The sequence below is a fragment of the Anser anser genome (assembly GCF_964211835.1).
Source record: "Anser anser genome assembly, chromosome: 1".
Taxonomy (NCBI): domain Eukaryota; kingdom Metazoa; phylum Chordata; class Aves; order Anseriformes; family Anatidae; genus Anser; species Anser anser.
In genome coordinates, this window is record NC_139720.1 from 79,468,227 (window position 1) to 79,493,252 (window position 25,026).

The following is a 25,026-nucleotide window of genomic DNA, read 5'->3' on the forward strand; positions in this document are numbered from 1 at the left end:
GATTAAATCCCTTCTGCATTTTAAATGATAATTTCAGTGTCCCTCAAAACCTTTTTTTTTTTCTTAATAAATACTCAGTTGACAGCCAGATTTTACTGTTACATTATTAGTGAAAAGGTCTGCTAAATCACCTTTACACTGCACACAAGGCCAAACTTACCCAAAGGCCAAATATAATACAACGTGAGTATATTATTACAAATTCCCAAATGACTGGTGATAGCAGTTCGTTATGTAACTAAAACAATTTTATTTTGCTTTGCTAATGCCAGATGTTTATTCTCACCTTGGGATATATGGAACATACATAAAGCAATCCTGACTGCGGTCAGTGAAGGCATCCTAGGAGAAAGCTGGCTGAACTTGCTGGTGATTTCAGGTCTTCAGTGAGATCTGCTGAAACAGTTTGGGGATTCTGCCAGAAGCTACAGCATCAGCTCCGATTATTTCAAAAAGGTGAAGAACAAGAGGTGGTTAACATCCATGTCAGTGTGAATTCACGTGCTTTCTGTCGCCAGCTTCTGTCACCAGCATTTTGATGCACAGTTGGGAAGCTTTGCAAATTTGAAGAGCTGCTCACTAAGTTGCACTTTTACCAAATGGATTCAATTGCAAATCCATCCATTCCTCTAACTGTTAATGCCTGACCTCTGTGCTGCAGATATTCCCAAGTCATTCTGAGCCCACCTTTTCTCCTCTCTCCTCTTTACAGGTCACACTAACTAAAAAAGCAATTAACAAGAGTAAGGTATATATGTGTGTGCAACCTTAAAAACACAAACACAGCAATGCCAGCAGAGATTTAATTTCTGTTCCAGTCTCTTAAATGAAGAGCATTCAGGTAATGATTAACCAACAAGCTAAGTGTCCAGCTGTTCTCAGCCCATTTTGAATGCTTTTTTTTATATTTTTTTTTTTTCCATGACAAGTTAAAGCCAAAGACTAAAACACCCTCCTAAATGGGTTAAAAACAGTTAAGTGACCATCTTTGAGGTCATTATAGCCATACGTAACATCTATATATACATCTACTTATATATATATTTATATATAAAACCCTCTGACAATCCGTCTCCAGAGGATTACTTCAACACTTTTGACTTCAGAGAGATTGAAACTGATTCTCCAAAGCAAGCAGCTTTAGCCTAAATCAGAACTCATCTCTCAGCCAATCAGAAATAAGCTTTTTCAAAAACTTATACTTCCTAATAGTTATATGGGCCTTAATCCTCTTGGAAACAGTTTTAGGTCATTATTCTGGAAGTTATTAGGTTGGAAAACAGCTTCTAGGCAAATGATGCTATTCACAAACCTTTTACACCAGAAATAATGGTTGGATTATTTCTGCCTCAAAAGTAGTCTGGAGGTCTGATTTCTGATTTTTCTTTATTTCTGGAGCTCCTGAGAAAAGACACTGCTACTTGCTGTTAAATAAATAATAATAATAAAAATGAACAATTTAAGCATATGAGAGTAATTTTATAAGGATTATAATGACAGTAATGAGAGCAAGTCTGGATTTTAAAACGTTCTTTTTGACTTCCACTTATCTCCTGGTTACTCTAGCATTTTCCAAGGGCACCTGAATGCTTTGGTGTTTTCCCGAAATACCAGTTTCAAAAGCCTTTCAAAGATCCTCCATTTCTTTCCCTTGTGTCTTTTAAAGTGGCATTCATTTTCCACAGCCATTAGGGTCTCACAGTGATACATAAGTATAAACAAAATATGCTGAAATCTGTTCCTTGCACAGCAGTTGAAAGAAGGGTGACCACACATCCTTGAGACTGGGAGTATCTTTGTTTCCAGGACCTCTGAGAGTGGTTGCTGTCCCCATCAAAATTTAGGCTTTGCCTTCAGCTGTCAGCGCTCTGCAGAGTAAACTGCCTGGTGACTCTGTGGTCAGCAGGGCAGACAGAACAAGAACCAGGCAAAATATTCATGTATTTTCAAATCCAAGAATTATCCATTCCATTTCTGACTTTCTACCCTTGAACACAGGAAGTAAATGGGAAATAGCGAATTCTTACCTCCCCCACTCCAGACAGTTTCCTTTTTCTCTTTCCAAAAAAATTACCATAATGTTACACATGAATTTTCAGTAACAAGAGACAGATGTTTAAAAACATCATTAACAACAGAAGCTAACATTTTTGTCATATAGCTTTTAATTCATCTCTCAACTGCCTCAACACTTGCACATCTGACAAAAAAAATCACCACAAACCTAGATCAAGCCAACTTTGCAATCCTGATACCAGTTACTATCATTGTGTGAGTCCAGATCTTGTGCATGCACCTAACAGGGACTGTGGAGTCGGCACAAGCCCAAAATAGCCCCAGCAGCCTGAACCTCACAGCATCGTGAGCACTTCCAACAAGTCCCTCTACATCCCTTCTCCCTGGTTTTTAGTAACAGTGGAGTATACACAGACACCATGAGAGTCTAGACCAAAAGCTGCAATATGCCTGCTTCTTAAATACGGCTTTAAATATTATTAAAAAACCTTCTAGATCTACAATAAATTATTTTTTCCTGCAAAACTAAGCATATGCTCTCCTGAAAAGATGGCCAGTCTTCCATTTTGTAGTGAAAGTCAGATGTAGAACAAAAAAACAAGAACAAGTCCCTACACATTAATTGGTGTTACACTAAACACTGTTTTCTTTGTGCAGGTCAAATACCGAAATCCCAATGGCAATTTTTGCCTGCATAATGACCTCAGGATTTAGCCCCTGTCACTTTTACTTATAGTTGTATATACAAGTCAAGTACCCACAATCTTCATTTTCTCAAAGAAAATAATTGAATTAAAAACTTAGGAGCTTGCTTGCTGTAAACTAGCTGTTAGTAAATTAACGTCCATTAATTCTTACCCTGAAGATGGCAATTCTATTCTTTGCAGAACAAAGGAGTCATAGTGTGAGGTAAAAACTTCAGTATCACAAAAACTGCAGCACAAGTAAAGAGCAGCAGAATCTCTTACTAAATGCTTCACTGAGGAAGTGATATCACAGAATCCGGCAGCCAAAGGATTCTGTGCTATCACTTTCTGAAGTATATTAAAAATGTATTAATTTGCCTAGGCAGCAACTTCATTATCATTGCTCAGGAAAAATCCAAAAACCTACAGGAAAGACCTTCTGAGTTAGTCTAAAGTTAAAGAGATGTAACATAATTAAAAAGAGAAAAGAAAAAGAATTGTTGCTTTTGTTCTCCTTAGTTATATTAGGAATATAAAAAAAAAAAACAACACTAACATAATAAGGTATCCCAGCAGTTCAAATCTTCTAATTTATGTAGAATGGATTATTACTTAGACAATCTGACCCTGGGCAAAACTTCCTCAGTTGAGAAGATTTACAATCTAATTATGCAGGAAGTTCTGCTGAGACAGTTTGGGTGCAATGGTCTTCTATTACATTAAGCTTAGCTAAAATTGCTGCTTCCTTGCTTGCTTGGTGTTCCAAGTACTCATATGAAACAGAAAATCTTTCATTCGCATCCTTTATTTCCCTTTAGTTTTTCTCACCATTACTGCATGCAGAAGCACTCATTCTCAGCTGCCAACAGCAGCAATGGGCTTAGGTTGTTAACGGCAAGCTACGAGTTGCCTTCCAGGCTTTTGATTTGGCCCCCGTTTAGTGAACTGACTTAGAAAAAGACCATCAAAGTGCTTTTCATAATTTTTACAATTATAGTTGCTGGGTTATTTCTTCCATCCCTTACTGCAAATGCCCCTGTAGAAAGCCTGAAGCTTAAATCTGTTTCTGTACACATTCTTTTTCATCCTGCACACACAAAACTCATTTATTTTTGTAGGGTGGCTCAGAGACATTTTGCTGCTGTCCCAGACACCTGAATATTTTTAGCAATTTCATTAGATCAAAAAAAAAAATAAAAAATAAAAAAAAGATCTCAAAACATACAAAATTAGCGAGAGATTTACAAGCCTGCAGAGGAGAAGGCAGAAAACTTGGGTCTAACAGATAATCCAAAGTATCTTTTACCCTAGATATATGACAGTGTACTGATATAGTTGAATATACAGACATCCTATATTAACATAGCCGGAGAAATCTGTGCCCTTCTTTCTTTACAGTAAGTGTTTTGATTTCAAGAGGTCAACGGATCATGTCATGGCCTTCAGTCTTGATAATTATCATGTGTAGTAATGCACATTTTCATCTACAGGTGGCAGACCTTTTAAAATCATCTTCAATCAAAGTCATTATAATTTTTTGTTGATACCACCACCCACATTAAAAAGTAAGAATCTGCAGCATCAAGTTCTAATTAATGCCGTTCAGTTTAGAGGACAGATTTGTCAACAAAGTGGCTCATTCTCAAAGGCTGGTGACCCCTCTCAGAATGAAAGCCTTAAAAAAAAAAGTCAGTTGCCCAGTACAACATGGAAAGCTTATATTATTTAAAATCATTCAGCAACTCAGCAAAGAATTTCATCTTTCTCTAAAGTAGAAGTTTCACTTCCTTGATTACTAAGCACTGGTTGGTAAATTAGTGATTTCTTCTTTGATAGGCTTACTTAGAAGAGGAAGAAATACAAGAACATCACAGCTGACTTCTGACAGTTAGAAAAGAGAAAAGTGAATCATAAAACTTTTTGTATCTAAATCAATCACTTTAAAATACCTTGACTTAGATTGTCATCTGATATGTGTCTAAAGCATCACTACAAAGCAGAAAAAGCTGATTTACATCAATATATTATCAGTTAATCTCATAACCCTGCATTCAGACTTGATTAGAAGTTTTCTCCTGACAAGAACCATGGAACAGTCGTCTGCATGGGGACAAAATCATAATGAAATCCAGAAGCTGGCCCAGGGTTTCATCTGAGAGTTGGCCCTAAGCCCTCAGTGAAACTGGTCATAGCTACCTGCTGCCCTCCATACCTTTTCTTTTATCTCCACCCATGAAGACCAGACATAAGTGCTATCTGTCACTGTGGCTGTATTTGTCTCTATATTTGTGTATATCTGATGTGGTAGTGTTTTCCACTCCCCTTCTGCAAAGGCACAAATTATACCAGAATTCATGACTGAGAGGAACCTGGTCAAGCTAGGTAAAGCTAGGGTAATCTCCTGGCACTCGGAAGCATTTGACATGTTCCACTCTTCCCGAAGTTCACAATAGGAAGATAAAGAACAGTAACAATCAAAATAAAAACACCTTAAGAAGGTACTTATCTTTGAATCCATAACTCTGCAAATATTTACTATTCATGGCAGCCAAGCTAAGCATGGACTACTACGGGATCAACGCGATGCACTAACTGTGGAATTACCTATAGCTGAGTCTCCTGTCAGGCCCAAAACAACATTTAACTGAATTGCTCTCCCTCCTCCCACTCTCCTTAACTGTAAAGTATTTCATTTTATAAAGTGCTTGTAAAAATTTATTACTTAGGATATGTCCACTTACACATCAATACTAATAAAATATTGCATGTATATCTAGAAGTTTATAATAATTCAGGGAAAAATTCTTTATCTTGCCAGTAAATTTCTAAAGAAAACAAACAAACAAAAAACACCTCCCCTCCCCCGGCCAATCTTTCAAAATTATATCTTGGGAGGTTTTGAATACATTGAAATAGAACTGCAAAACTGCTTGAATGAGTAACAGACAGTACAGATAAACTTAAAACATCTACATGGAAATACACATCCTGAAGAATATCCTTTTTTACTTGCTGATCTGCCCACTCCTCCCCAGCCCAAAAGAGTGGGTGAGAAAAATTGTGTACACTAATGTCTTTTGTGGTAACCTAGTAACCTTCTCCTTTTTCTCCACAAGCTCTTCCTTTACACCACACTCTTCCATATTGCTAGCCCTCCAGAGTAATTGCAGCATGTGTTTATATGGTTTTGTTTTCCTACCCAATGCAGAGGAGTTGAGGTTATTTTCAATCTTTGGAAGCTTGTAAACAGGATCAAACAGGAACCCGGTCACCAGCAAGAGGAAGGCTAGAAAAATAAAAGCAAATGCATATCAACAATTTTATTTTAAAAAGAAAATGCATCCAAAACATGAAACAAAACCCTGGGCTCTGCTAGACATCCCTCTCCCCATCGCTTTTTGTTTAGTTCATGAACTTTTTTTTGCAGAACAGAGGCTGGTGTAAATTAATGTGTGACCCAAAATATATCACATGTGAAAGCTGCCATAGAAATATGTAATAGCAAAAAAAAAAAAAAAAAAAAGAAAAATAGACATTATTAGAACTAAAGTGGCACCTTTTATCATGATAAATCAATATGAAGCTCAAACCAGAACATAGATAGGACTGCATACTCCTGTTTCGCTTGAGTGTTTAAAACAGCTAACCTACACTCATCGATTCTGTTTCTTCTATCTCCAGTATATCATGCATGTGTGATTAGACTGCTTAGCATGGTTAGTGGTGCAAGGATGGGACTGGGAGCAAGCAGCCTACTGCATCTGCCTCTGCTTTCAGCTGTTACCCTGTGACTAGGGGTTACTCATGCACTTGCCCTGTGACTTAGACCCCTGCCTCCAGAGTCTCCAAGTGGCACCTGAGTTTTGGGGAGGCATCTCCCCCAACTGAGACAGCAAGCCCTAAACTTCAACAACTAAAACTGGACAGCGTGACTTCCCAAACCCCACCTCATCCTGCATGGTTCAGGAGTGTGATGCACCCCAGATCCAGGCGCTTGCTGTAGTTGGGGCTGCTGCTGTTTTATTCCCAAGTTGTTGAAGAGGGGAGAGAGGACAGAGACCTATTGCAGAGGAGGAAGATGTTTTGAGGCTGAGATGCACATGTGGGCTGAGTCCCTCCTGCAGAGGCCCGTGACACAGTTGCACGGAAGAGTGCAGTGGGGCTGGTTGACCCACGTGGCCCTGCCTAGCCATAGGCTCCCCAGTACTGTGCCTCAGTTTACCTAGTTGTAAAATAGGGAAAATAGGCTTTATATGACTCCCAAGTGCACATCAGAGGAGTGGTTTGAACACACAAAATATTCATACTACCATTATTTAACTGGATCACGTGAAGACAGTTGCATGAGTCTGTGATCATTCTTGAGACCCTAATGTGTCAAGTTCACATAAGCCAAAGCCCGCACCATCTCTGGTGGCCAGTGGTGGCCAGGTTTTGCATCCCTAAGCTGTGTTATGGTTTTTGATTAATATCAATCTAGTCTAACCAAAATAGTTCATTTGGAATAGAAAACAAGCGTTTTTATATATTCATCAACACAGTACACACACCAAAACCCACAACCAAATTCTGCAGTCAGTAACCTCAACACATAAAACCAAACACTTTCTCTACTGGTTTAACTGGACACAACTACTTTGCCAGCCCTACAGCTCTGACAGCATTCAGGGAAAACAAGAGGCACCAAAAGCTGCTTGGTGGGCGAGGTTTCGAAAGACAGCCATTCCTGGTTCAATGCTGAGCTCTGCATGCAGGCAAGCCTTGTTAGGACAAACCTCCATTTCCTACTTTGCTTTTCAGCAGTCAAATGAGCGAGCAGAAATGTGTTCTCTATATTTTACACAGAAGTTTACTCAAACATGAAATTTTGCTCTTAGCAAGATGAATACCTCTATGGGCTTTTCCAATAAATCATGTCAAAGAAGGGGGAAAACAGTCAGTCTTCAGTGAGGGAAAGCCGACAAAATTTCCTTAAAAAGGAAGGCTCTGCAGGACCTACAGACCACCTGGTTAACCACATCCCAGAGAACCAGAAAATAATAATTGCTTAACTCTTCCATCAGGTTGGTTATCTTACAAAATGTTCATCAACTAATTAGCACAACATAAAATTTGTCCTTCATCTTCCTACCCTAACACGTTATTAATACAACTGACACATGCCTAGAGCTGAAGAAGGAACAAGCCCCATTTCACTCATTCCTACCTAGGATCAGATCCCGGGACAATTATGACACATCACAGGAAGATCAAACCCGTAGCCCTTCACAGTAAACAAATATTCCCCTACATATTTTTGTCTTTGCCAGCAGCCTAGAACCAAGGCAGTGATGCCCCATGTCTTCTTCTTGTAAGCAGAATTACAAAGAAAAAGTAACAGTCATTTTACTCATTCTTGTGTCTTTGACTAAGAACTTCGATCACTGATACTTGCTCATCTTTGTCTTGTGTCTGACCTATCTCCTCCCTCAAGCAACTCTTCTTTAGAAAACTTTTGTGACTTTCCATAAACCTAGATATTTTTACATTTTTGAAGAAGCCTTGTTTTCTGTTTCCCTGTACTTAGCACAGGCTCTTCCACAAGTAGACCGAAGCACCTAAGCAATTACAGATACGAGAAAAATCAGGGAATAAAAACATCTATCACCACCACAACTGTGAGAATAGTAGTAATATCCTGAACTAGAATCTCAGGTTGAGCCTGGTTAATTTACAACAGTGTGGGCCCACAATTTATTCCCATACAATACACTTCAAAATATTCTACTTGTTAATTTTATCTACATAAATCTTTCTACTTGGTGTCAAATAGCGTACTTCAAAAGACTTTTTTTTAATGACTGAAAAGAAAAAGTAAAACTTAGGCTAATGACTGGCTGTGAGTTTTGATGTACAAACAGAGTTTCTTCAGAAGCAGAGCTGTGGCTATCCCTATGAGAAAGAAGCCTTTGGAAAAAAATACTTGGAATAAGCAAAGCTTTAAGTAAAGTTAAAAATATGTATATAAAGGTAAAAATGCCATATAATTATAGCTGTTATTAATGAAAATATAAGGCAATCCCCAAATGCTTAAAAAGATTTCAGAAACTTTGGTTCTTGGTTACGGTTCTGAGAGGAGTAACAGAACCAGAAAAAAAAACAACAAACTAGATCCTACTCTGTAATTAAATTTCATTGCACCTTATCTGTGACCTTATCTGTGATTTCATAGGATGCACCCAAGCAAATTCATACTTTTAGCTTTCCTTTCATCTTCTCTCCATTTCCATAACATGTCCTACTGTACTTTTTTTTTTTTTACTCTTTTTAATATTTTTTATACTGCAACATGGTTTGGAGCCCATTATTTGGGATGAGAAGGGCAGCATTCCAGAAAGAGGTGAGAGCTCTGTGCACAGGAATTAAGTGCAGAGAGAAACACAAAAGAACTGTCCTGATACACAAGGAAACATTGGTATGAAGTCTCGAACAGTAGCACATTCTTAACAAAGCCTTTTATGACATTATTATAGTGTTCTGTATTACGTACTCATATATATCCTATACTATGTTTTATGATCCATATGATATATCAGTAGTTTTTATTATTAAAAACAAACAACCGCAAAACAACAACAACACAAACTCTTCCTGAGCTTTGACAGCAGTGAAAATGAGAGTGACACAGCCTCCAGGACAGAAGCCCTGCCTCTGACCACAACCTCCACACCATCAGCCCCACACGGCCCTGTCTCCCAGAGGTTTCCACTGACGCAGTTGGCCGGTTTCTTCATCCCGTTCACTCCTTTGCCACTTTACTGAGGCTGCCAGGAAGACGCCACTCAATGCCATCATTGTGGTGGCTTTTCTGGAAGGATGACATCAGCTTGTGGCAGGTTTTTAGGAAGCAAACAGAGCGAAGTCTCAAGATGCCTTTGATCTGCCCTTCCACAGCACAGAACAACGTCAGGATGTTCTGTAAGCCCAAGGGAGAGGGGTGGGCAGAGGCCCGTCTTCAGCTCCTGAAGGTGAGCAGTCCCACTGCGGTAACAGGTGGGATTTCATCTCACCTAGCCTTACCCACATAGACAGCCCAGTTATCTCATCATCATCTAACATAGCCTTTCAGAAGTAAAATACTGCCAGCACAAACATCTACTGGATATTTCCTGGGGATAGAAACTGAATGCCCAGTCCATCATGCACCAAAAACACAACCATTTACAGTTACTGTGACTCACATCTCTCCATATTTCACCTGTGGGGTGGATAAAGCTGCTTCCAGTTATGTACGGTGCAGTGCACTATGTAGAACAGAATGAGAGAGAAACAGAAACGTGGGGTTTTCAGCGTGTACTTTCGGTTTCACATGAACTTCCTGAGGCTTACGGCTGTTAGTTTTGAGACTCTTCAAGTCTTAAGCCTGCCTATTAAGGTTGAGGTGAATTAGTGGGGAAGCATCAAGACTGTTTTGCTACATCTCCTGAGCAACCATTCTGCCTATGAAGTCTTCAGAGTCTTGAGGTATAATCTTGCAAATTCTTATCCACTCTTTAAAAACTGTACAAAGATGAGGAAAAAAATACCTGTTTTTGAAAATGTGTTGTCTTCAGAAACAACCCTACCTTCTACTTCCAGATGATGAGCTCTCATTTCAGGAGCCAAAATAAGATTAACGATTGGGCCTTCCAGAATATTGCTTATGGTGGCATGGACTAAGGAGAATCACATGCTGGCTTCGGTCATTTTACCCATTCCAACCCCAAAACAGTTAAAACAAGTTTAAACAGAGTGGGTTTGGGGGGTTGGGTTTTATTATCTTTAAGTCACTCTTTTGCTAGAAAAATACCACCAGCAGGCTTGTGCAAGATTACCTGTTCATAAGGCTGAGGAATGAGAAAGGTCTGGAGGGGTTGTGGGTTTTTTGTTGGTGGTGTTGGTGTGTTGTTTTTTTTTTAAATCTATTTGCCAACCAGAGTCATTTATCGCCTATTAGATAAAGTATAATAGACTATACCGAAAGGGTCACTGGCCCTCCATTTAATGATATTGCCGGCACCAATCTACATTTTCCTGACAGTGTCCCTCAACACAGAATAAATGGCTGATCTCTTCACAATAACAGCTGATTTCTATTTATTAAGCTAAAAAGGTCACCATTTTCTACGGCTGGGCCGCCCTGCACTATTGATAATTTTATGCATAAACAAATGGCAAATTTGTGCCACATAAATATGCATTAGCAATTACTTTTTCCTCGGGCAACGCTCGCCGCATGCAAATGTGTCCCTCACAGGGCCTGGTGGCTTTTGTTTTAGCTCTTGAACAGCTAAACAAAAGAGCACAATAAACAGTTTAAAAATTGCCAATCAATAGGAGATGCAAATGCAAAGGTAAATGGCAAGAAACTTGCCCAAACAAATAAAAACCAAACCAAAAAACCAAGACTAAAATATCATATGAGAAAAAAATAGCAAATAAAAATCAATAGGAAGGGCTACCTCTTTCCTGCCCACACTCATTAGCTTCAATTCTGTATTTTATTTCTTTTTCTTTTGGTTTAAGGATGGCTAAGGTACTCTTCACTCTGCAACAGTCAGGCTGCTACTACTACAGACACCAGATGGGACCACACACAAAACGGTAGGTTGAGGAGAACATTAAGCAGGACCCACACACGTATCCAAGGGAAGAAGGCAAAAGAAAAAGTATGTCTGAAGAAAGTCAGAATGGACTTGGTTTAGCTTTGTGGTTTCACACTTCCATCCAAGATATTTTTTTTTGAAAGTGAAAAGTGAAGAAATCAAAAAAAAAAAAAAAGCTTAACACCCTCTGTAAATGTTGATTGAGGATTTTATTACTGAAGTGCCCAGAAAATATCAACTTATCTGTGCCTACATACAAATGTCTGTAGTAGCAGCCTAATGAATGTTGTCACTTGAGAAAGTTGAGCTACATATAATTCCCTTTACCCCTAGGACAGAAAGTGTGGGTTTCCCTCGTCTTATCCTTGGACTACTCATTTCAAACAGCAAACCATAGCTGTATATAAGATGCAGGATAATGGAAAAATCAGAACCAGACACTAAAATTGGTATGAACATGGAAACCAAAACTGACAATTTTAGGATAACTGATGATTGCTCTGAATTTTCCCCTTCAACAGAGAAGCTCCAGTGCTTTCAAGAACTGAGCGTGACACGTACCGTGATTATTATTGTTTGTAGACAGGCTATTACATATGGACAAAGAATCCAGTTCAGTAATTCAGTAACACCACATTGTGTGCAAACACACACTAAGGCCAGCTGCTTGACCCATTGAAGCAACCGGCTTTCTTTTTACACCACTTTCTGAGGCAGTGACTCTGTTTTTCATGACCAGGATTGAGAAGTAAAGAGACACATGAAATAAAGCAGGCAAAGTTGCATATTATTCTACAAACGTTTATGGAAAAAGACGTACTTAAAACATGTGGATTTATCTTTTAGTAAAAAATAACTCCTTACACCAGGACTTCTGATTCTGATAGTAACTGATACAGGTCAGAGCAACCGTAGTACTAGTGGTTGGTTTTTAACCATTCTCATCCCAAGAACAAGCATTCTTGCATATGCTCAAGTATGGGAAAAACTACATCAAGTACATGATGAAATATGTCCTCTTAAAGCAAAAGTCATCATTTTAGGCTTTTAGCCAACAGCACTCTCACACCAGCAGCAAATTTCAGCCAGAAATCCACATTTTTTGGTTTCTCTAAATTACAATTGATAATTATTACAGCATGGTAAACTACTATATATAGAACTCCTCTCATATTATCAACCTTTTTCTGCTCTTTTTTTTCATTAGCATACATAAAAAAAATGCTTATTGATAGCACCTCCTGCTTTGGGTATGCCAAGTACATACCCAACAACTTCATACCCTTAAAAGACAGCAACCCCAGCTAAGACACGGCTGCACTCAGACACCAGCCTTGGAGCTGCTGTGCAGCTGCTACTCAAACATGCCCACGCAGTCGAGGGGTATCCAACTGAACATGTATATGCTGCACATCCCAAAGACTTCAGAAATAACACATCACAGAAATTTGCATATCTTTTTGTAAAGTTAAATGCGATTGAAAGACCCACAATTACATACAAAGTTCTCCTAAGGTCGACAACAGCGTAAAGAAAGGCATGATCAGGTATGCTAAAGCAAGATCAAATAAATTGTTTAAATGTCACTGCAAAGGTAGTTCTCACGGAAGTCTCTGTGGCCGGTCTACTGCCATTAACATAGTTAGAAAATCTGTAATAGGAAGAAAATTATTACTACATAAAATATTACTGCATAGAGATGCTGCTACAGAATAGAAATGAAAAGATGTAGCTCAGTCTGTTAATGCATATCCCATGTGTGAATATGATGAATAGTAGAGAATGAAATGGCTGTTAAATCTCTGTTAACAGGTGTATTTTAAATTGTATAGATGGATCTTTCTGTATTGGTACCATAGCTAAAACTCTGATAGGGCTACTCATGTTAATCCCCAAACCCAGCATTATCAGAACAAAACCTCCAGAGAAGATAACAAGAGATGGCCATTTTCTGCACCAGTGGGTGGAGTTGTTTCTGTGAGAAGCATGTAGCTCAGGAGGATAAGATGGGTATAGAGAAGAAATTATTTTTGTCAAATTCAAGCCCTCTTTCTCTCTCTGAGCGAGCTCAGCTTCTACTCTTCTTTTCTAAGTTCCATTTGCAATAAGAAAATTTTTGCCTCTAATGTCTAAATTGTCTAATTTAAAAAAAAAAAAAAGAGAAAGAAAGAAGCACTCACAACTGCAATCTTCATAGAAGCATGCTTTTAATATCAGGGATTTCATTTTTCTCTCTGTTTTGTTTACAGTCTTCCTGGAAAGCTTTAAAGCTAAAAACTTTCTGATAAAAGTATCCTATTTCTTACATGATTCCAAATGCAAGAATGATTTTCTTTAAGAACTTTAATACTGCACAGAGCTGTCATTGATAGCATTGTCATTTTTATATATATATATATATTTTTTTTTTACATGCTATACACTTGAAAAAAGTCAGGTGATGATAATACAGACGCTGGCAGACGTCAGTAGAGAGACGCTGGCTCTCTCTATGATTGAGAGTGAGTCTCAATCATACAGTAATCTGTATGATTAGAGTGAGTCACACCTCAATTTTTTCCTTCATGCAACAGATAACATATTAGATCATTACTCGTGTGCACACATACTAACCTATGAGTACTCTCAAATAAAAGTCCCAGGCATTACCCATAAATCCCACCTTTCTCCCCATCCAGACTACGTATTAATGCTTCAAGCTGCATTCTTTTAATACAGCTACACTCCCCCTCTTTGATTCTCCATTCTTCTCCCTTCACTTGATTGCTTTCAGTTGTTTTGAATTGGGAGACATCAAAAACTGTCAACAGGAATTTAGCATGAATTAGTATCAGAAAATTAGTGTTTTTCTTAATTAAAGAAAATATGATGTTTTTGTTTTCCCCATCTCCTCCTTCCTCTCCCCCCTGCTAACAATAACCAAAACTTGTCTCTGCAATCAATCTAGCATCTGAAAAGCAAGCTGCATTTCTTCTCTCTTCTGCATTTTTGCCACCAGTAATAACTCCATGATTAAGACTCAGCTGACAGTTCTCATGCCACAGAAGCTGAGAAAAATCCAGCTCACTCCCTCAGCAGTTGCTGAATTGGTCCTGGAGCATGGGGGGGGGGGGGGAATTGGTGGGGAGGGACAACTTTCATCACTTAGATAAACATATCTGATCCAAAGACATCCTCAGTAAGGAAATGCTTACTTTTCAAAGCTACAAAAGCACCCACCATGGACAACTACAGACTCTTAGCAGATAACAGATTTAAGTATTCCACTCAAAACAGTAGGAAAAATTCTGAAGGTTTCCATATGAACCCAGCAGAACTGACCAAATGTATCCATCTGTTTGCTTTCATATAAGCAATATGTATGCTGCCAGTATTGGACCTCTTCTAGGGCAGGGCCCTGGGACTTAAATTACATCTGCCACTTCCCTGGTTTACAGCAGCCTCATCAGCAAAGCGTGATTTTTTTTTTTTAAAGCCTCAAAATAGCATCCTGAGGAAACACATAAGAAAATGACTATTTCTACATTTCCTCCCTTTCCTACCTGATGACTTTGCCTCAGTACCTAATATTAATATCAAATGTGATGTTCTGAGCTGAGAAACATGGAAGCACTTCAAGAAAGCCTTTTAGTGTCTCATTTCCATCTCCTTAGCTCAGAAGGGACTATTTCATAAGCAAATTTGAACACCTTCAAGCAACTCATGATGAGAGTGTCCAGAATCAAATTAGTTACCTTGCCTCTATTAAAACTGGCAAAGAAGCAAATCCTCATCCCCCCTCACAGTATATTATCACCAATACAACAGGCTGACTAGAATCTCCACATATGGCTGTATCTCACATCCCCCAAACCTGTATTATAGTAGTTTAATATGAATTATTTTTGAAAATTGGTATCATTGATTATGTTGTTACAGTTTGGCTTATTTTAGCTGTTTTTTTTGTTTTGTTTTGTTTTCAGATGCAACCATGAAAATCTGCTTTCTTGAATGCAAAGCAGTATTTCTTACTTCAGTAACCATGCTGCGTACAGCCAGTCAGTCCAAGCAGCTCTGTAATAAAAGGCAAAGTAACATTTGGAGTAATACATTAAATCTCTGATTGTCCTCTGACAAGGACAGAGTTCTTGCAGCCCTTCCTGTAAAAGCCCTGTTACAGTTTGCATTTCTCCCCAAATACTTGTTCTAAGTATCAGCAGGAGGCACAACACTACTGGGCAAGCCTTGACCTCCACTTTGCCAGAAACGCCCCACTCCTAATTGGAGATAGCCTAATACCACACACATTTTATATATAATAAAATAAATGCAGCAGCTAGTACCACCACAACAGTGAGTATACAAATCAAAAACTGAACTCTAGTGCCTAAATGCAGTACTGTTCATGGCCTGAGCCACGTGCCTTTTCCTAGGATGCCCTGGCTTAAACCAGTGATTCAGCTTAAAAGGCTGTTCAGCGTCCTTGAAATCTGTCTCGGGAGTGTGACAGTTTTGTGACTTGTCCTTTGCTACCAGCCACCTGAATGTTAAGTCTGTGGAAGATGGGGCTTTCAGTTTGCACACATGCAGAAAAGATCTGCTGAAAATCAGTGTAACAGAGTGACCAGCCTGTTACATTGGGCACGCTACATCCACCTCTGCCGTGCCAACCAACCTGCTCCCCCCACAGGGCTTCACAAACCTTTCCTCCGGCTGCTCTTCTGGGTCACCAGAAAGCTCCCAGGTGTTAGCACTGGACAGAGCTAGAAGGAGCAAAACCTCACACCCTGTTGTTTGCTTCCTTACCTGATGGAGAGGAGCTCTGCGGAGAAGGACCTAGGGGTCCTTGTGGATGACAGGTTGGCCATGAGCCAGCAGTGTGCCCTGGTGGCCAAGAAGGCCAATGGGATCCTGATGTGCATTAAAAAGAGCGTGGCCAGCAGGTCAATGGAGGTGATCCTCCCCCTCTACTCTGCCCTGGTCAGGCCTCACCTGGAGTACTGTGTCCAGTTCTGGGCTCCCCAGTACAAAAAAGACAGGGATCTCCTGGAAAGGGTCCCATGGAGGACCACAAAGATGATATGGGGCCTGGAGCATCTGCCCTGTGAGGAAAGGCTGAGAGACCTGGGTCTGCTCAGCCTTGAGAAAAGAAGACTGAGAGGGGATCTTATTAATGTTTAATAATTAATGTTTAATATTAATGTTTATAAATACCTTAAGTGTGGGAGACAGAGGGATTTGGCCAACCTCTTTTCTGTGGTCTATGGGGATAGGACAAGGGGCAATGGCCACAAACTGGATCACAGGAAGTTCCACACCAACATGCAAAAGAACTTCTCCACGGTGATGGTGACAGAGCACTGGAACAGGCTGCCCAGGGAGGTTGTGGAGTCTCCTTCTCTGGAGATATTCAAGGCCTGTCTGGACGCCTTTCCTGGGCAGCCTGCTCTAGGGAACCTGCTTTTGCAGGGGGGTTGGACCCGATGATCTCTTCAGGTCCCTTCCAAACCCTACAATTCTGTGATTCTGTGAAATAGTAAAGACAGACAAAGCAACTTAATGAAAAGACCTAAAACACAAAAAAGGAGCACTGAGGGGAAAAAAAAAAAAAAAAGAGCAATGGGGCCAGCAGAAGCTGAGGAGCAAGAATCACAAGTGAAGAAAGAGTGCATGGCAGAATGCGTCAGTGCTGCCAGTGCTGCCCATCCTGTGCTGCCCCCAGCTACTAGCAAGTAACAGCCTACTACCAGCAAGTACTCTGCTGGCCCAAGTGGTGGTGCCCTCTACTGAAAATCTGTAAGTAACCCCCTGTAACAACTTAACTCAGAGGAAAGGGCAGCAGAGCTCCACATTGTATTTTTATTCCTCAGTTTTACATTACAAAACACATTCTTGTTAAAAAAGGCTGAATAAAAGTGAGCATTCAACAGTTGCAAAATACTAGACTTAAGATTGTACAATAATTCCTAATTTAGCCATTAAAAGCATGAGCTTTCGGTCTTTGTGCATATGCATTGCGATGCTCTCTAATTACATGATCACATTCCAATTTTTTCTAGTAGGATATCACCCAAGAAGGGCCAGCTCTGGGAATGAACATGAGATGCATACTTAAAAACAAAGTTGCCTGCTGGACCATTAACTCATTCATTTTAGGTACTGGAATGTGAGTATTGAATAAGGAAGAGATTTGCAAGCTCAACGTGGACAGTTTGGAGGAATCCTAAGTCTGTGCAGGAAACCCTTAGCCAGCCATGCCCCACTTTCTGACCCGATACACCTGAATGTTATGTGTAGATGCTGTATTTTGCAGTCAACTGTTGCTATATTTTATAGATACAGACAGCTGAAATAAAGTGAAAACAACACTTCGAAAAGTCAGATCTGGTCCAAATGCAGTTAGCTTCCCACTACATCCAGTGGAGACAGAGGGGACGCCTCTGAGGTGTGGCCAGGAGAAGTCTAGTCCAACTGAACTCTGTTTCTCTCGATCCACTGACAGAAAAGCACCCTTCAACAAGGATCCTTTTTGCTTAAGCTACGTACCTTCTCTTCTGCTAACATCAGGCTAAGTGCCTGTATCTCTCCATGGGACCAACCACTCCATTCAAGGCCCTGTCCCTCCGAGCGCTGAGCATCCACGCTATAGCCAGGCCAGCTCGGTCCCTGGCTTGCTGCAGGGCTCTTGTCTTGCTGGATACATGGTAGCTCAGCTTCAGAAAGGGGGCACAAAAATGCTTTTTCTCAGTGTTCCCCCAAGCCAGGTGGGAAGGGCATTTCTGGGGGGTAGGTGGGTTCAAATGTTTTCAGGTGGTCCAGGAATCCCCCTGACAAATAAAAAAACAGATTAAGGCAGACTGAAATGAACTGGATTGCTGCCAGGGTTTAGATCAATTGTTACTACTTAGGCAGGTTTTGAGTGAGCTGGTCTGTTTTCATCCCCTTCAAAAAAAAATTTTCCATATCTGTAACATGAATACATACCGTCAAGATGGATATTGTGAGAACCAATTAACATCCGTATTCAAATAATATGGTGATAAAAATCACACAGAAGTATGTCAAAAAGTTAGTAATTTTCACATGTATTTATTATTTGAATATTATGGAATTGCTTTTTTCAAGATAGGGTTTAAATGTGTGCAGATCGTGCCTGCCACAGGGCCACACAAACAATAAGGATTAAAAAAATATTGAATATCTTCTCATTCTGTCAGCACCATCATTTCAGTGGTCTGATATGTGATCATGTAATTAAAGACTGTATCATAATGCATATGCACAAAGGGGCTGAATTAAGGTTGTGCAGGCAAATCTAATTCTGGCATTTCCTATGCTTTGAGTGCCTGACTTCACAATCTTAGTGTTCATTTAACAAACAATTTCTGTATGTAATACCATACATTATATACATGTGCTAGTAACATCTTCCATGTTGCTGTATACTCTGATTCTGCAGGGTATGTTTACACACACATGAACAAACATGCACATACTACAAAAACAGAATAATATGCAGTCATATTTTGACCATTTCTTTCTTTTCCTTGTGCAGCACATTCTTGCCATTATGTTTACCACCACCAAGAATAAGCTGCTAAAGGGTGCCAGCAGTTAAAATATTCTTTTAAGTACATGGAATAAGTGTCAACACTTCCAGCTTCTTACCCACTGGTAAGAAACATTTTAAATAGCATCTATTGTATATGAGCCATTTGTGGATTAGCACACACGTGCACCAATACATGGTGCTCTCACCCTGGGCCCTGAACAGAGGCTCTCCTGTCAATAACAGCCGGTAGAGGTAACCACTCCTTGGTGTTTTACGAAGGTGGGATAAGAGCAGACATTGTTTTTGACCCCATGCTATACATGTGAGGTCCTGAGAAGACTTTGGCTTCTATGGCTGGAGAAAAGTGCTCTCTACACATGATGGAGGACTCTCTGTTGGTGCCAGAGAAGTGTATCAGATGCTCGAACATCTCCCCTTTTAAACTCACTGTTATAATTCTCATTGATTTAACCACGGGTATGAACAAAATCCTCTTTTTTCCATGTTATAGTTTGGTTTGCTTCATCTTTGGGAAAACAGACTTGTCTTCTCCTGATTTCAGTATTTTTACTACTTACTGAGCAGAACTTCCATCCCAGCCCTTATGTAGCTCACAAGAAAGCTCCACCGTGCTTTCTTGCTCTGATATTGACTGCTTTGTCTGTCAGGTGCTGGCCAGACACCAGTGTCTACTTACTCAGTTACAAGATTTTGAACCCTGCCGTTGTATGTGCTCGTACTTCTCACAGTATTGATTCTAACTGGGATCCTGATGGCATGCAGGTTGTATTGCCAGTTAAGCCTAGAGAAAGATGCTTCGTTCTCAGATGGGAAAGGATCTATGTCAGCTCAGTGTATTCCCATGATTTATTCCCCAATCACAGTATGTTGCTTTACAACACTGCCATTCATTAGGTAAATGCATCTGACACAAACACAACAAAAAGGTGCGCGCACACACACACAAAAAGCCACCACCCAAACCCACAACCCATAAACAACCTTTAATACCAACTACACATTGTCTTACAGTGTATATGCACTGGTAGACTGATCTCATCCAGACGTTTTCAGACACTTCCACTACAGCCATGTGTAACAAAATGCATAACTGGGGCAGATTTTAATGTGTGCTCAGGTGTGTGGTAAGTACTATGCTGTTACACCTCATGAGGTGGGTGAGTGCGCCCTCACTGAGGAGAAAAAAAAAAATCACACTGGTTTGTACTAATGATCACCACACTGAGCTCCAGGATTGAAATAATGGGAATTTCCTTTTGCTCGGTTTCATAAAAACAATGCCGACCATTCCCAGACACTAAAACTACCTTGAATCTAAGCTTCGCAAGAGGCAGTTTGCAGTCTCACACAGTTAACAGTCTACATCCTTTCCTCCTCCTCACACCAGTTTTCTCTCTCAATTTCATAGAACGCATCCTACAGTTGTCCTAGAATTTCAGAAAGTGATAATTTTCTGTAGAGGTAGTTTATCTGACATTGGGCCTATAGCACAGGAGGGCACTTGTAGCTTCTAATCATCCTCTCCATCTGTTCACCATAAGCAATGTTGATCTTCAAATTACACAACCTACACAATCCTGAAAGAGTCTTTTACTTTCCGGTAGGACAATCTGCTCCTTCCCTTTCCCCGTTTATTGCAATCTGCAGGATCCTTGCACTGCCACACATACGGAGAATGAGAACATATCAATCCACCCTAAATGACCTCGAAAGGCTGAATCAGTTAACCAAAACAGGCAGAAACTTCAGCTTTCCAGCCGACTCTCCCCCCGTTACCACCTTGAAATTATTAGGAAATTCCTCTTTTTTAAACACAGATCCCACAGTAATACTCTGATTCTACACATGCACAGTCCCAAAACAACACCCAACTGTTATCAGGTGTGTCGCTGTGGGGTCCAAAACACTGTTCCTGCAGCCTGCCCTGAGCCACTCTGCCTGATGCAGCCTGGTCCTGCTTCACACACGCATCCTTGGAGCTGGCCCAGCTCGGCATTTTACCACCGGCACCTCTCGCCACACTCTGCAGCAGCACAGAGGGACAGGAAGGGTTACAAGCAAGCCAGCCATGCTGCGCTCCTGCATCTGCCCAAGAAATGACCATTTCAGAGCAGAAAGTGGTGGGTGAGGTTTCCAGGAAATGGGCAAACTGAGATGGTGAGAGTGAGCAGCGAGGAAGGAGAGGAGCCAGCTGCTCTGAAGCTCAACGATGGGCACTCCCGCAATCAAATGAGAAGCAGAGTTAACGTACAGAGAAAAGAAAAAGAAGAAACAGCTACCCAGCCCTCCAGAACCTCACAGGCCCTCTTGTACAGAAGATTTGGTAGCAATATAGTAACCTGGGATATTTTCCCATAGTAGAAATACTGTGTGTGCCGCCCATCACTATACAGCTGCTGCCCATCACACCCCTCCTGCTAGCAGCTATTGCAAGCTGAACCACAAAACACAGCTGAAATGCCAGTTCCTCACCAGAAACATGGTCACCACCACATCTGGTTTCTACACTGCCATCACATACCTTGTCATGGCTCCAGTGCAGTGATGCTGGGGAGCTGAAGGTGAGATGTCATCAGCAAAACCTGAGATTGCCCATATATTTTGTTTTATCCCGACATTTATAGATTAGTCTTAGAATTGTTTTAGTCAAAGCTCTTTTTATTTATTTTTATTCTAGCTTAGTATTACTAGAAAACATCTCCAGGTAATTTGAGATTTCAGGCATCCTTCATCCAAGGACACCAGGCACAAGTGCAATGAGATGGAGAGAAATCTCTTACTCCTGTGGATGCCCGCACTGTGGCATGCAGGCCCGTAAGTGTGGCTCTGACTTTTCCATGGCTCTCAAGGTCATTTGTTTACCATAACACACCATACAATTTGTAGCTGCTTCTGCCTCATAAATGGGGTTTCTATTCACAGATCCCTGCAAGGAACAAAACTTCATGACATACTTTGGTCTTAGGCAAGTTTTTCCCAGGCACTGGAAGCAGTGCAATCCTTCCAATACTGAGGCAAGGAGCAAGCTGTACTGTTATCTACAGCCACAGTGTTTGAAGTCTCTAATTCAGTAAACACTGTGAGTAGTAGGACTTGATGTTTTCCTTTCAAAATGTTTGTCTGTATTGTTGTTACATATTAGCTCTGCCAGCTAACGTGCCTGTGGATCCTCACAGATTACAACTGAACTTAGTTAGCATGAGGTTTGCAAACAAGAAGCAATGTGTAATATACATTTAATTATTCTTTGCCTCATACACAATGACGCACTTCATGTGATCAAAGGTCACTAAACCACTCCAATAACTGTACAAAACAATTCTAAAGGTATTTAAATCAGTATCAATATTTTCACTGTCTTTTTTTTTTTCAGTTCAGTTCTCCTCCTCCCCCGTTTTCTTTTTGTATCAGGAGGGCTAAAATTCATAATTGGTCAGGGTGGATTTAGTTTTCTGGGTTGTTACTTTTCAGAATTGGCAAGCATGACAGCTCCTGTTGTCTCAAGACACAGAGATATGGGTACACTACATTTGCAATCACAGTCTAAGCAGCAGTGTGTAACTGCTTGCTGGGCTGCACTGCAGCAACTGGAAAGAAGCAGAGGGTTTCAGCGAGCCTCAGCTACAAAGGAACAGGTTCTCCAGCACAGAAATCTTTTCAGTCCTTTTCCTGGAAAAAGTTGATTACTATTTTAAGAAAGAACAGAACGTAATAACTGGGTCCTGGCATGGGAATGATCTCCAAAGGACTAGCTGATATTTATTTATGATTTTAACTTTCAAAAGGAAACATAACTTTCATAGTGCCTAGCACAGGTAACTCAGGAGAGCTGCTCACTCTGATAGGTTACAAATGTTCTGACATCCCTTTGCCTTCATTCCCACCACTGCCACAGGAATGGGTTGGTGTTTTGTACTCAGTGGTGCAGCTTTGACTCTCCCTCATCTCTTCAGGTGCACCCTAGCCACACCAGGCATCACCTGAATCAAGCAGCATCAAGCATCTACTTTGTACTCAGATTTGGTTACTTATTAGAATATATAGGAAATAAAATTATACTTTAATACTACTCAGTATAAAAGCACTTGTTTTGTTTTGCACTGATTTCCTAGGACATCCACAGACTCCTTAATGTCCAAGACTTTCAAGACTTTTTTTTTTTTAAGCTGCAAATTGTCTGATCTCCCTGCCTTAGGAAGAATTAAAACCAAACCTATTTTTTAAAATCTGTTTAGTCTTTCTGATCATCCCCAGTCTTTCAAGACCAAATCACTTCTTAACTCTTCATCATTCCACGACCTCTCTGCAGTTCCCAACCTGACAGAAGAGGTCCAAGCAGGTATCATCTGCTGCCTGGTTGGTGCAATGCCTTCTGAACACATCCCACTAAGACCAATACATTCAAATGAAGAAAACTTATAACCCAAGATAGAATAATTTCTGCTGACCACATCAGATGAAGTATTCATAAGATGACTACTCTTACAAGCCCAATAAAACGATGATCTACAAGTATTCCTACACTGTTACATAAAGCCCAAGTTCTACTGCATATGGCCATATCATGTGCCTACACTGTGGGTATGCTCCCTTTTAACTGGTACAGTATCCTGTGCCAAGATAAGTAGGAAGAAGTAATTGGGCAGAAAACTGGGGCAGAAAAGCACTGCTCTTCCCAGAAGCAAGAGTGTGAGTGTCTGGGGCATGATGCAAGATACAAGCAGTAGCAAGATAGGATACAAACTCAGAAGTATGTTGTTATAACAGAAGCCAACAAAGGACATTCAGGATATCTTTAACCATACTGGGAGTGTCTCCATGTGCCAGGGAGGTAGGCAATATGATTAATGTCCCAGGTACAAAAGAACAAGGGAAGTAGGTTCCTGTGTGTTTTCTAACTCAAGACCCTGGGGGAAAGGAATTATTTCAAGCCTGGAACAAATCTCTGGAAATTAATGATAAATCAGACAGAGGGGTCAAGGTACTATAAGGGACACATCTAAAGCCATTATTTCAAAACAGCTGATGGCAATAGCTGCTCAGGAGGGGAAAAATAAAATGCTGATTTTACAGATATTCAGGGGGTGGGAATTAACACTCTGGGGGAAAAAGAGCAGAAAAGATGGCAGGATACAAAGGTACACCAAGATTTATTGAAAACCAGAGGGGAAATGTAAGTTCAGTGAAATGAACATTCAGAGTCCACAAAACAGACATCACAAAGCACGTTAATTAGACAGAATACTAAAGTAGCCTCTTTTTCAAAAAAAAAAAAAATCAACTCACCAACAAAACCAAAAACATCATTGAAGTCAAGGTGCACAGAGCAAGCAGCCCTATGATCCCACTCATGGTGTCGAGACTATTCCCCCCTGCTTTTTTCTGTTTCTGGTTACCACTGGCTAGGTAATAGCAAGCTTAACACATCTAGATTTATGATTAAAGAGTACTTAGAAAAGATTGATTTGCCCTGCCTGACAGCAAACATGAATAGCTTAAAAAAAAAAAAAAAAGAGAGAAAAAAGAAATAAAGGGTTAGAAATCACACAGGCTTCACAAGACATGAAAAGGGACAAAAGTGCTGGCCCTAATGGCTTTTATTTGAAAAATAAGTCCACCCCCAAACTTCAGATTATATGCCCCTTTGTACCTGAGGCTGGATAATAAAGTGCTATGCAGAGTGATATCAACATGAATCTTGCCCAGGAAGAAATCTTTGAATACATAAACAAGCTTCTTTATCTTTACACGTCTTGCATCCTACATACTTTAAATACATGCATCAAAACTTATGAGGAGCAGGTTAAAACATGGTCACAGGGTACCATACACTATTATTTACTTGTCAAACACTACATTAACTCAAGAGGGGTTGCTTTCAGAGAAGTCAGATAATATTCAACGTCTGGGCCTAGTTCATAATAAATGGTATCTAAATGCAACAAGCCACTACACCACTGAGAGTCTCCTAGTCAGTGCTAATCAAAATACATAAGAAGTGCTAAAACTTGAAACCTGAAGGAGGGATTAATACGTTCCCTGAATGCAGGCTCAAGAGTACTGTCACTGTTAGTGTCAGTGTCCAAAACTTCTCCATTCCTCCTTGCACCACAAGGCCTGTGACGACCATCCCGGTGGGCTGACGTGC

General features: G+C 40.3%; 1 protein-coding gene across 2 annotated transcripts in view; it reads right to left on the bottom strand.

Annotated features, from left to right (window-relative positions):
• Positions 1 to 25,026, bottom strand: part of SOX5 (SRY-box transcription factor 5) — a 569,059-nt gene that overhangs the window by 485,829 nt on the left and 58,204 nt on the right. For both annotated transcript variants that reach the window (XM_083818461.1, XM_083818460.1), the window contains one exon: positions 5,902 to 5,988. The gene's annotated coding sequence lies outside the window, so the exon portion shown is untranslated. Of the gene's footprint in view, positions 1 to 5,901; positions 5,989 to 25,026 lie in introns of those variants that run through there.